Source organism: Haemaphysalis longicornis, unplaced genomic scaffold (genome assembly GCF_048455015.1).
Source record: "Haemaphysalis longicornis isolate Haplotype H1 unplaced genomic scaffold, Haemaphysalis longicornis Haplotype H1 scaffold_11, whole genome shotgun sequence".
Lineage (NCBI taxonomy): Eukaryota > Metazoa > Arthropoda > Arachnida > Ixodida > Ixodidae > Haemaphysalis > Haemaphysalis longicornis.
The window spans coordinates 77,996,135-78,007,020 of record NW_027526214.1 but is presented as its reverse complement, the minus strand read 5'-3'; the positions used below and the strand labels follow the sequence as shown (position 1 = coordinate 78,007,020).

General features: G+C 45.2%; 1 non-coding gene across 1 annotated transcript; it reads left to right on the top strand.

Annotated features, from left to right (window-relative positions):
• Window positions 1-1,078: 1,078 nt before the first annotated feature.
• On the top strand, window positions 1,079-1,150 carry Trnak-uuu (transfer RNA lysine (anticodon UUU)). Its single transcript has one exon. It is a non-coding gene; the product is annotated as a tRNA-Lys (tRNA).
• The last annotated feature ends 9,736 nt before the right edge of the window (window positions 1,151-10,886 follow it).

Sequence of the window (10,886 nt, the reverse complement as noted above, 5' to 3'; positions counted from 1 at the left end):
TCATCAATTTAGTTCGGATACGTTTCCATGGGATGTTGCACGCGATCATTGAGTTATTTTTTGCAGGTTCAGTGAGCGTGCAGGAAGGTCCGAGCATTCCACGCAAGTCAGTGGTAAATTTGCCCCAATCAGTGAAATATTCGCGATGTATAAAAAAACAAGTTTTAGCCACCTTGGTAAGGTGGAAGGACACCTCTAGCAGCTTGTAAAAGTCATCCCATCGATTGAAGGAACTCACTCGGTTGTAGAAGTCGAGCCCCTCTACGACGTCGTCACAGCGGAGGCCAGCGAAAGATGGAAGATCGGCATTAGGGGCTGGTGATGGTAAAGGTAGGCTGGATCTCGGCTGCAGTATTGCTGTCCGAGCTGCTTCTCTAGTGCTGCATGGTGCTGGTGGGCAATAGTAATCCTCGACCTGATCGTACCTCCAGTGGTGCGGAAGCGAGCGGTACACTGCGGGATCCAAGCACCCTCCACCAATTGAGAGGCACTGGAAGCCGCCAGGGAGGGGACTTTATTGCCGCGGTCACAGCGGTAGGAAGACCCACGAAGAAATGTGATGGCCATGACACATTCTCGCCATCGAGATGAAGATGATGTGATAATGATTGGGTGCACCACAACAAGAGGGTGATTGTCCACCCGCTAAAACACAGGCTGTACCACTTCCCCCACTATATATATATATATATATATATATATATATATATAAATCCTAACTTCATTACTGTAGTAAAAAATAGAGCCTAATAACACCCCTATGCCTCCTTTGGCGTTGTAGACTGCCGACCTTTGTTTCTGTATTTCCTCAATGAGCCCCTCATTTCCTTACTATATTATTCTGCGAAAGCCTAGCGAGGGTCTCGGTTCTGGCAGCCTTGATGCCTAGGTAGCATAAGAGGGTTTCCCGCCAGTTACCCACTTATGACAGGCTGTAGACGTTTGAGTCACGCCCCGGGGGTTGAAAAGAAGGTCCCCTTCTCCCCGTGTAGTCAATATGGCGCTGGCTACCACCCTCAAGCGTCAGATACACTTCTAGTAAATATAAATAGCCCAGAAAGTGAAGGAGAACCCAGTCGCCCAGATAGCCGAATTGGTAAAGCATTCGAGATTTACTCGAAAGGCGTGGGTTCGGTCCCCACTCTGGGCGCGTGTTTTTCTTTCTTTCTTTCTTCTTATATTAAAAAAAATCTTAACTTCATTAACCGTAGTAAAAAATAGAGCCTAACAACACCTTTGTGCCTCCTTTGGCGTTGTAGACTGCCGACCTATGTTTCTGTATATATATATATATATATATATATATATATATATATATATATATATATATATATATATATATATATATATATATATATATATATGTGACAGGCATGCACTAAAGAAAAAAAGAAGAAAGAAAGAAAAGATGCACCATGGGCATCTCATGGAGCGTGAACATGCCAAAAATGTTGTTAGAAATACACTTTCCTTATCATAGACAGAAAGGGACGGCATACTTATGCCCATGGTCCCATACTTTTGGTAAAAAAGCACCTCAGCAACCTGATCTGCAGGAACATCTCTCCTGGTGTCGATTATTTTTGTTTTATGAAGGACGAGTTAACAATCACCATCGCTTTTCTTGCAAGGCTGCACCAAGCGTGAACCAGTTTCATTTTTATAGATGGGGCATGTTCTCTTTGTGGTCGTAGATGGATGACTTGTTTTGGCCTAAATACACTTCAACACAAATCGAAGCATTATTTGCACACTTGCTGAAAGGCGTGACATGTTTCTTCTTTCAATTTTAGCGCTTCATTTAAATGGCTATTTGTGGGCACAGAAAGGTGTAAGGGCGCTGAAAACACAACCGGTACGTAGTGCCGGGAAGCGACCTTGTGATGGTTGTGCACAACACGGTGCGAGCAGCTATGCCCGCTGGCCCTGGCTCATTTGGCAAGCTCATTTGGCAGTAGGAACACTTTCTGGAGCAGCTTTCGTTTTTCATAACGGACATTCTACGGTGACTGTAGGGATCGACCTCAAAAAGCCAGCAGCCTAAAGCTCAAAGCCTGTCCATTTCATGGCCAAAGACGGCCATCAAAGCTGGCCATCAAAGATGGCTAAAGCCATGCTCACAAAACTTGTGTATAGCAGAATTAGGGCACATATGAGGCAATATCGCGTTTTTCTATTTTAGAATGCGAGGAATGGAACGGAAACAGTTGTTTGGACGTTCAATGTGAGAATTATGAGCGAACGTGGTCGTCCATAAAAATTTCGTTATTCTCTGAGATACGGTGAATAAAGGAAATTGTCGTAGAGATAACAAATGGAACTGGTTCACACTTGCCACACCATTGTAAGAATTGTAAACGCGGCTTTGCACAAAACAAAAATAATCGGAAGACGCAGAGATGTGACTGCACGGGAGGTTCCCGAGGTGTTTTTTTAAATAACGGGACTTGTGCGTGATTGTGCCAAGGCTTTCTATCTAAGATTGGGAAAGTGCATTTCTGAAATCTTTGTTGTGGTGTTTTGGCTCTGCCAGACACTCGCATTGTATCTTTTCCCCTTCATTCTATGTTTCCTTTATTCAATGCCAGCCACATATATGCTTGTCCTTTTTAAAATAAACTCAGTCTTTAGTAGGGCTTGTCTTGTTGGCCACCACCCTAATCGTCTTTGTGCTATTCTTCCCAATAGGTATCTATGAACTTTGCCGTAAGCATGTTTAATCAAAGGTGAAAAATTCCTTCAGTAACAGCAGGTCGCCTAGTTACTTTACGCTTGTGTGACCGTTTTGCACCACACGCCCTCGAAGCTGTGTAAAACGCCCACTATTACCTTCCACGTCATCAGGCAAACTGTTCGAAATGTTGTGCTGCAGGCGTCGAACAAACCTAGGATGGAGAGATCCGAAAAGCACCTACACGTATTGTGACAAAAGACACAAGAGCTGATTGTAGACTGCAGAGCTATGCGTGCAAGTAAGAACATTTCCTTCGTCAATATAAGTCATTGCAATGTTTTTGCAAGGCGCAGTGATGGTGTACACACTGCCCTGGTAACAATAATATAATTGGCTTTATTGCCTCGGACTCGATGGGTCTATAAACAGCGTCCGCGCGTTTGCCGAGTGTGAACGCCGTCGTCCTGCTCTAACCGTCAGTCTATGATTATTTTGAGGGTGGCCTGATAGTGATCACGAGAGCTCAGCTTTAGAACAGATGAAAGTGGTGGTTGATAATTTGGCGTGTCATTGAATGCAAATGCTTGCGGCACTATACAAAAGGCATCGAATGGTTTAGCTAAGCTTGCTGCGTGATGCATGCCGTTATTTTAACCAGAAGCCAAACAAAACCAAAAATATAACCAAAAATGTAACGTTCTCTCCCTGAATATTCATTAACATCTTCTTAAGAGACATTTTTTTGTTTTAATTTTTTTATTGCTATCAGCAACGTTATTCTCGAAAAAGGTATCTCAGCTCTCTCTATATAACGTATTTGACATAAATCACCGTTCTAAAGGGAGAATAATATTTACCGAATCAGCCAAAACAATTACCTTGGACAAGGGTTACCTGACTGTTGTGAGACTACGGAATATTTTATATACTTTTGATAATATAAACGACCTATGCAGGTTGCATTCTTTAAGCAATATCGTTAAAATAACAAATTTATTAAAATGCGTAACTGTTTTTTTAACACAGCCGTAAAAATAATTTTTTCTTTCAAAAGTTTACCACTATAGAACTACTTTGTTGGTGACAAATAATCTATTACTAATACCTGATTCATTTTGATCAACCCCTATCCTTGCTGCAAAAACAGGCCAAATTTCTTGCAATTTCAGGTACTACCACCTAATATTTTCGGCTACAAGTGGGTTGCCGTCGTTCCGCGGGCTCTTCAGCAGTATATACTGCGGGTTTTTCACGACTTCCCTACGGCCGGTCATTTAGCCTTTAACAAGACCTACTACCGCATCAAAAGGATTTTCTTCTCGCCTGGGCTTTCTAGGAGTGTTTTTAATACGTCGCTTACTGCCCGCCCTAACAGCACCGTAAACGGCCAACCACAGCACCTGCCGGACTGATGGAAGCACTACCTTGTCCTTCAGCAATGTTCAATGTTGTGGGTATCGACTTATATGGCCCGTTGCCCGTTACTCAAGGTCGTCATCAGTGGGTAATAACTGTGGTTGACCACCTAACCGCCTTCTACGAACTGGTTCCGCTGTAGAGGTAGGCGAGTTTTTTGCGCACCCCCTATTTTTGCGCCACGTTCCAACACGCCCAATTCTAAGCGACCGTGGAAAGACGTTTCTGTCAGCAGTCCTTGAGGAAGTTGTCCATGCTGCTAAAACCATCCATAAAACGACCTAGAGTTATCACCCTAAAACAAACGTGTGGACTAACCGCTTTCATCGGACACTTTCTGATATGCTTTGTGCCTACATTCGACCAGATGAGAGCAATTGGGACACCATTCTGCCTTTTGTGACATACGCGTATAATTATGGAGTTAAACGCACCACTGGTTTTTCGCCGTATTATCTTGTCTATGCTCGCCCACCACCTTCTGATTTCAATTCAACCTTCTTTTTTGCACCTGTTGACTGACCTGTGAATGTTCCCGCACAATTCGTTCCCAACGTTGCTGACTGTCGCCAATTGGCCCGGGCGAATACTGAAGCCACTCTGCATCTCCGCAAGTCTCACTACGATGCGACTCACCACAGTGTCTCTTTTCAGCCAGGGGACGAATGTTTGCTCTGGACACACGTCCGCCAACCTGGTGTGGCAGCAACGCTGCTTTCGCGATTCATCGGTCCTGATACCATGCTTCAGAAAACGTCCCCGGTCAATTATCACGTACCTCCAAACAACGGCGTCACCGATCGTCGCTCCCGCGAGATTAACATTGTTCGCGCTTCTGGGCTGAAGCCATACGTTCATCGTTCCGCCACGCCCTATGCAGCGGACAGGTGACCGCTTTTTCTGAAGGGGGAGGTCAAGTGTGAGAAGCGGTACAGGCTATGTTTAAGCATGAGAACAATCGCCATCTTCTGGGTGTGCACCCTACCATCATAGCATCATCTTCATCTAGGCGCCGACAGTGTCATCGACATCGCTTTTCTTGCTGGGTCTTTCTAGCGCTGCGACCGCAGGAATAAAGTCCCCTGCCTGGCGGATCCCAGATCGTCAAAATATATATATATATATATATATATATATATATATATATATATATATTAATATATATATATATATATATGTATATATTTATATATATATAATATTATATATATATATATATATATATATATAGTGTGTGGAAACATGAAAACTCACAAACAGCGCAAAAAATAAGGTAAATACACACAAAGACACACGAGAAATATATTGACAATAAAAAGAAACGTTTACCGACGTTTCAGGAAGAGGACTTCCTTTCTTGAGACTGCAGAATAAGTTGGTTTCAGGGTTATAAATATACAGAAAATGTAGCAAGGGCGAAGACAGGGTAGGGAAGGGAAACGTTGTACAATGAGATTATGGTTGGTTGGGAGCAAAAGAATGAGAGAAGTAGAATAGGGGGAAGAAAAAATAAATATAAAAAATATAAAAAGGATAACGAGAACCCACTGTTACGCGGCAAGAACCCGAGAAATGTGAGCAAACAAGAAAAGAAACAAGAAAAAAAATTACCAAGGTAATTCCCCCTCCTTCGAGTGAACAGAGTCGAAAGAGGGGTCAAAACCAGATATGCCCTTGCACGTGTTTAACATCGGCCAAACAATCGGTCACGTGGAACGAAGAAGGTCTAAACAAGATATGCCCTTGCACACAAAGGGCGAACATCTGCTCATACACACCCGTTCTAAGAATAAGGGTCAAGTGATTGAAACATGAGACACTTGGCTTCTTTTGGTGGGAGGCAAGCGTCGCGCCCAGAAACAGTAAGAGAGGCAAATATTGACATTAAATGACTGTAAATTGGTCTACAAAAAGCAAAAAAGGGGCATGGTCAAACAGTCATGAAAAAACAAAAAAACAAAAGGCAGGTGCACGCGTATGACGCGGCGCTGAGTGGTATGCATCTGGCCAGCACATGGTAGCAGTTCAGGGAACGCCGAGGCGGTCAGCAAAAATATTAGAAAACAGCAATACAAAAAGAAAGGGGAGAGGAAAGCAATCACACACGGTCATTTGCTCAAATTGATTACAAGGAGTGTCAAAGCTAATAATGGTATAATGGTAAGGCAACCTTCTAACCAGAACATAATGTCCATACTTGCTTGTAAAATTTGGTTCAGTGAAGCCATTGTGCTAAAAAACGCGGTAATATCAGGAAACTAACCATGTACGGGGGTCGCAAACTGCTGGCAGAATATTATCGAGAGAAAGAAATGAACAGCCACAACACTAGCTTAAGAAATGTAGCCCAAGTTTTAATCGCAGGAAAGACACGTCAATTTACCATATCGTTCAATGATTCCAAACGACTCAGACTTAAACATATAAATGAGGTAGGACTCACGTACCTCGCGATCATGATGCGTGCTAAATCGAGATTGAAGAGTTGTGGCCTTCAGTTGTTCAAAAGAATGAACGCAAGTGTTAACATGCTTGTATAGATGCAAAGAAGGGCAGGTTTTGCATGAGAGCGGTGATTGTTAAACTTTAAACGAAAGGGTGTTTTCGTGTGGCCGATGTATTGTTGACCACAAAGGGTGCATTCCAGCAGGTATACGACGTTGGCGGAATAACAGTTAAAGTTCCCTTCTAAATTAACATACTTGTTTGAAGCTGTGCTGGCAGCGCTGTGTGGTGGTCATCTGTGGTGATTCTGCCGATGTCGTATATCTGCTTCAATGCACCCTCTGTGCAAACAATACATCGGCGAGACTGAAATATCCCTTCGTGTAAAGTGTAGCAATCACCGCTCTCATGCAAAAACCTGCCTCTTTACCTCTAAAAGAGCATGTTAACACTCCTGTCCCTCTCTTGAAACTGCACGCCACAATTCTTGAATCTAGTTTCAAAACGCATCCCGATCGCCTCATCTATAAGTTTAAGTCAGCGTCGTTTGGCACAAATGAATGTTATAGTAAATTTACGTGTCTTACCTCCGATTAACATTTCGGCTGCATTTTTCAGGCTAGTGTTTTGCCTGTTCATTTTCTCCCTCGATAATATTTTCCCATCAGTTGGCGACCGGAGTAGATGGTTATAGTTTTGTGCTAACACCGGGTTTTTTAGCAGAATGGCTCACTAAACCAAATTAAACAAGCAAGTCTCGACATTATGTTCTGGGTAGAAGACTGCGGTACCATTGTTAGCTTTGACACGCTCACTTTCTAATCAATTTTTGCACGTGAGAGTGTGTGATTGCTTTCACCTCCCATTTCATTTTGGTATTGCTGTTTTCTAATATTTTTTCCTGACCGCCTTGGCGTTCCCTGAAGGGGTACAATGCACCGTCCAGATGCATATCCCCGAGTGGAGCGTCATACGCGTGCACCTGCCTTCTGTTTTCTTTCTTTTCATATCTTGTTTGACCTTGCCCCCTCTTTTTTTGCTTTTCAGTTACCATTGTACACTCATTTCCTCTAAAATCTGCCTTTCCTACCGCTTTTGGGCGCGACTCTTGCCTCACACTAACTGAAGCCAAGTGTGCCATGTTTCAATCACGTGACCCTGATTCATAGAATGGATGTGTATGGGCAGATGTTCACCCTTTGTGTGCATTGGCATATCTTTTTTGGACCTTCTTCGTTCCGCGTTACTGATTTTTTTGCCGATGTCCAACACGTGCATGGGCATATCTTGTTTTGGCACCTCTTTCAGCCCTGTTGCAGCAAGGGAGGCGGGGAGTCACCGTGTTAATTTTTTCTTGTTTCTTTTCTTGTTTGGCTCTTTTTTCCCGTGTTCCTCCCGCGTGACTGTGTGTTCTTGTTGTCATTTTTATATTTGTTTAATTTTTATTTTGGCTCCTCCCTCTTCCACTTCTATCATTCTTTTGCTCCCAACCAACCATGATCACATCGTACAAAGTATCTCTTTTTCACCACATTTCTCCTCTCTAATCTTTATATCCCATCCCCCTTCTCCCCACCGCATTCCGTTGGATGCAAGTTAGCCCCCAGTTGCGCTCAATAATATCCCCAGTGCACTTCCTTTCCTTGTCACCGGAATCACCTAGTAGTAGTAGTAGTACAAACTCCCCCTTCCCTTGCATTGCTTTCGTCCTCGCTACATTTTCTCTTATCGCACCAGACCAGTAATCTGGAGGTCGTGGGTTCGGATCCCACCTGGCGGGCATTTTTTCTCCGCTTTCTTTCTTTCTTTCCAAATTCTTTATCTGTTTCAATGACCTACCACAACCTCCCCTTTGCTTTCCGAGGATTTCTCAACTGCCAACCCTTATTTCTGTGTTATTTCTACGAGCCCCTCATTTCCTATTGTGATTCGCTATATATATATATATATATATATATATATATATATATATATATATATATATATATCTTGGCGCAAAACGAGCATTGGGTTTGTTTATTTGTGTTGGGAGAGGCCTTTGGGAGGAATAATGGGACAGGCCTGTGCCTTGCAGTGGGCGTAGATAGGCTGATGATGATGATGATGGTGATGATTTGTGTTTTCTTTGAAAGCCCGGCTGCTTCCGTCTGTGTTAGCGGTGGTGTCTATGTGGCAAGGGCGGCACGTGCTCGATTCTTTTTTTCTGCGCCGCATGTGTTATCTCTTCCGATAGGTGTAGCGTTCCGAAGTAGCCTGAACAGCGTAGAATAATCTTCAATATTCTAGAGTGTTCTGGATGCGATTCGACTGTTCGAGAAGCCCTCGCGTCGAGAGATAAATGACTGCAAAGCAGGCGCCGCGGCTTTTGAATGACCACCGATTGCTGCGTAAGTCAGTTTGTTGACTGCTGCTTCGTCGCCTGTACATTCTTTGAATTCTTAGGGGAACACAAGCTCGCTCAAATGAACCTGTTTTCTTTGAAGACCACTGCGTCGTCTTTGAATGTGACATCAGGTGGTGGTGCGGGGAACGCACCACTTATGGTCTTTAGAACCTCTGGAAGCCCTACAGCCAATCCAACCAGAGCCAGTCGCCGCCTGCAAGGTTTACCACCCGAGCTCAGTCTACTACCGGAGAAAGTTAAGAAGGAACACGTCGCTACCAACAACATGGTCAACCAAGCGAATCCTCCCGTCATTCTACAGCAACCTCGTGAGCCCCTATCATCCCGAGGATCTCCTGGGGAAGACCCCGAAGAGTGGCTGGAGAAGCTTGAGTGCGTCCAAAATTCCAACCGATTAGATGACAAATAAACCCTATGTCGAGTGTTTTTTCTACCCCGGAGACTCCTCTCGAGTCTGGTTTGAAAATCATGAGAGCACGCCAACATCAAAAAGCATCTTCAAAACAGAATTTTTGAAAACGTTCACAACTGTACTGCGTAAAGAACGAGCTGAGCTATTGTTGCAGACGCGAATTCAGCACCTCAACGAGGGGGTTGAACTGTTCGTGGAGTAGATGAAGATTCCGTTCCGAAGTGCTGACTCCGAAACGGAAGAACAGAAGAAGCTGCGCTTTCTCATGCGGGGCGTAAAGAAAGAACTCTTCACTGGACTAATTAACAAACCCCGAGGAACGGTCGCTGAGCTCGTGACCGATGCTTTAAAGATCGAGAGAACCCTGGACATGCGTTCGAGGCAGTACGGTCGACCACACAACGCGTTTTTGCGAACCCCTTCAACGCCCCTAGATTCGTGACAGAAGACGTACGGAAAACAATCCGCGCTGTCGTTCGCGAAGAACTAAGGAAACTTTTCCCAACAACACCGCACCCCAAGTCGCCTCGCTGACCGACGTAATTCGAGAAGTTCATCACGCACTGGGGACAGTACGCCGTGGGATGCGCCCCTTGAGCGAAAGCTATGGCCTTCGCCGAAGCTGTTCGTCGACCGCGCTGTGCTCTGACTCGTCGTCAAGAGGCCCACCGTACCGCCACCCACTGTCTCCCGCACGACCCCCGGTGGTCCAAAACTACACGCCTAGCCAGACGCAAGTATGGCGAACCCCCAAAAAATGTCCGTTGTCCTACCACTGCTGAGAAGCCGACCACGTCTACTGCCGCTTACTATTCCAGAGGCTCGGTTTGCGATGGTTCTCTGTCGACGCACATCACCCCCAACCCGGCCAGCGCCCATATGAGATTGAAGTATACCTGTCCAACACGAGCCCTTATCCAGTTCATTTCAGCCATTCGCCGTCGCCCTACCCGTAACAATCACCGAACCGCAGTACCAATGCTGACTTCGCCCGTGGAAGGTCCCCAAGCCCACGCGGTTGAAACTAAAAGCAGCAACTTCTGGAGCCCTAGTTCCTCTACCACGAAAAACCAGAAGCCCTCCAACGACGCAAGGTAACGCCGAAGACCGTGCTTCACAACATGCCCTCATCCTGACTACCTGACCTAACTCTGGCGATACTCCCGAACACGACGACAGTTACACGGCGCGACGCGTACTCGACATGACAGAGACTGCCACTGAGAAGACGACGACAATGACGACGCACAGTGCCCGACCGTCAACACGCACAAGCCGAGAGGCGACGCCCCGATCCACCAGGAACACCAGAAAGAGGGCATCCGACGTCAACGTGTCCATCGACGGATTTGATGTAGTCGCCATCGTAGACACGGGAGCCGACTACTCAATAATGAGCGGACCATTTGCGTCTAAGCTGAAGAACGTTATGACTAGATGGGACAGGCCGCACATACGCACAGCAGGAAGCCATCTCGTGACGCCAAGTAGAATGTGCACATCCCGCGTCACCATAGACGTCACGACGTACCCTG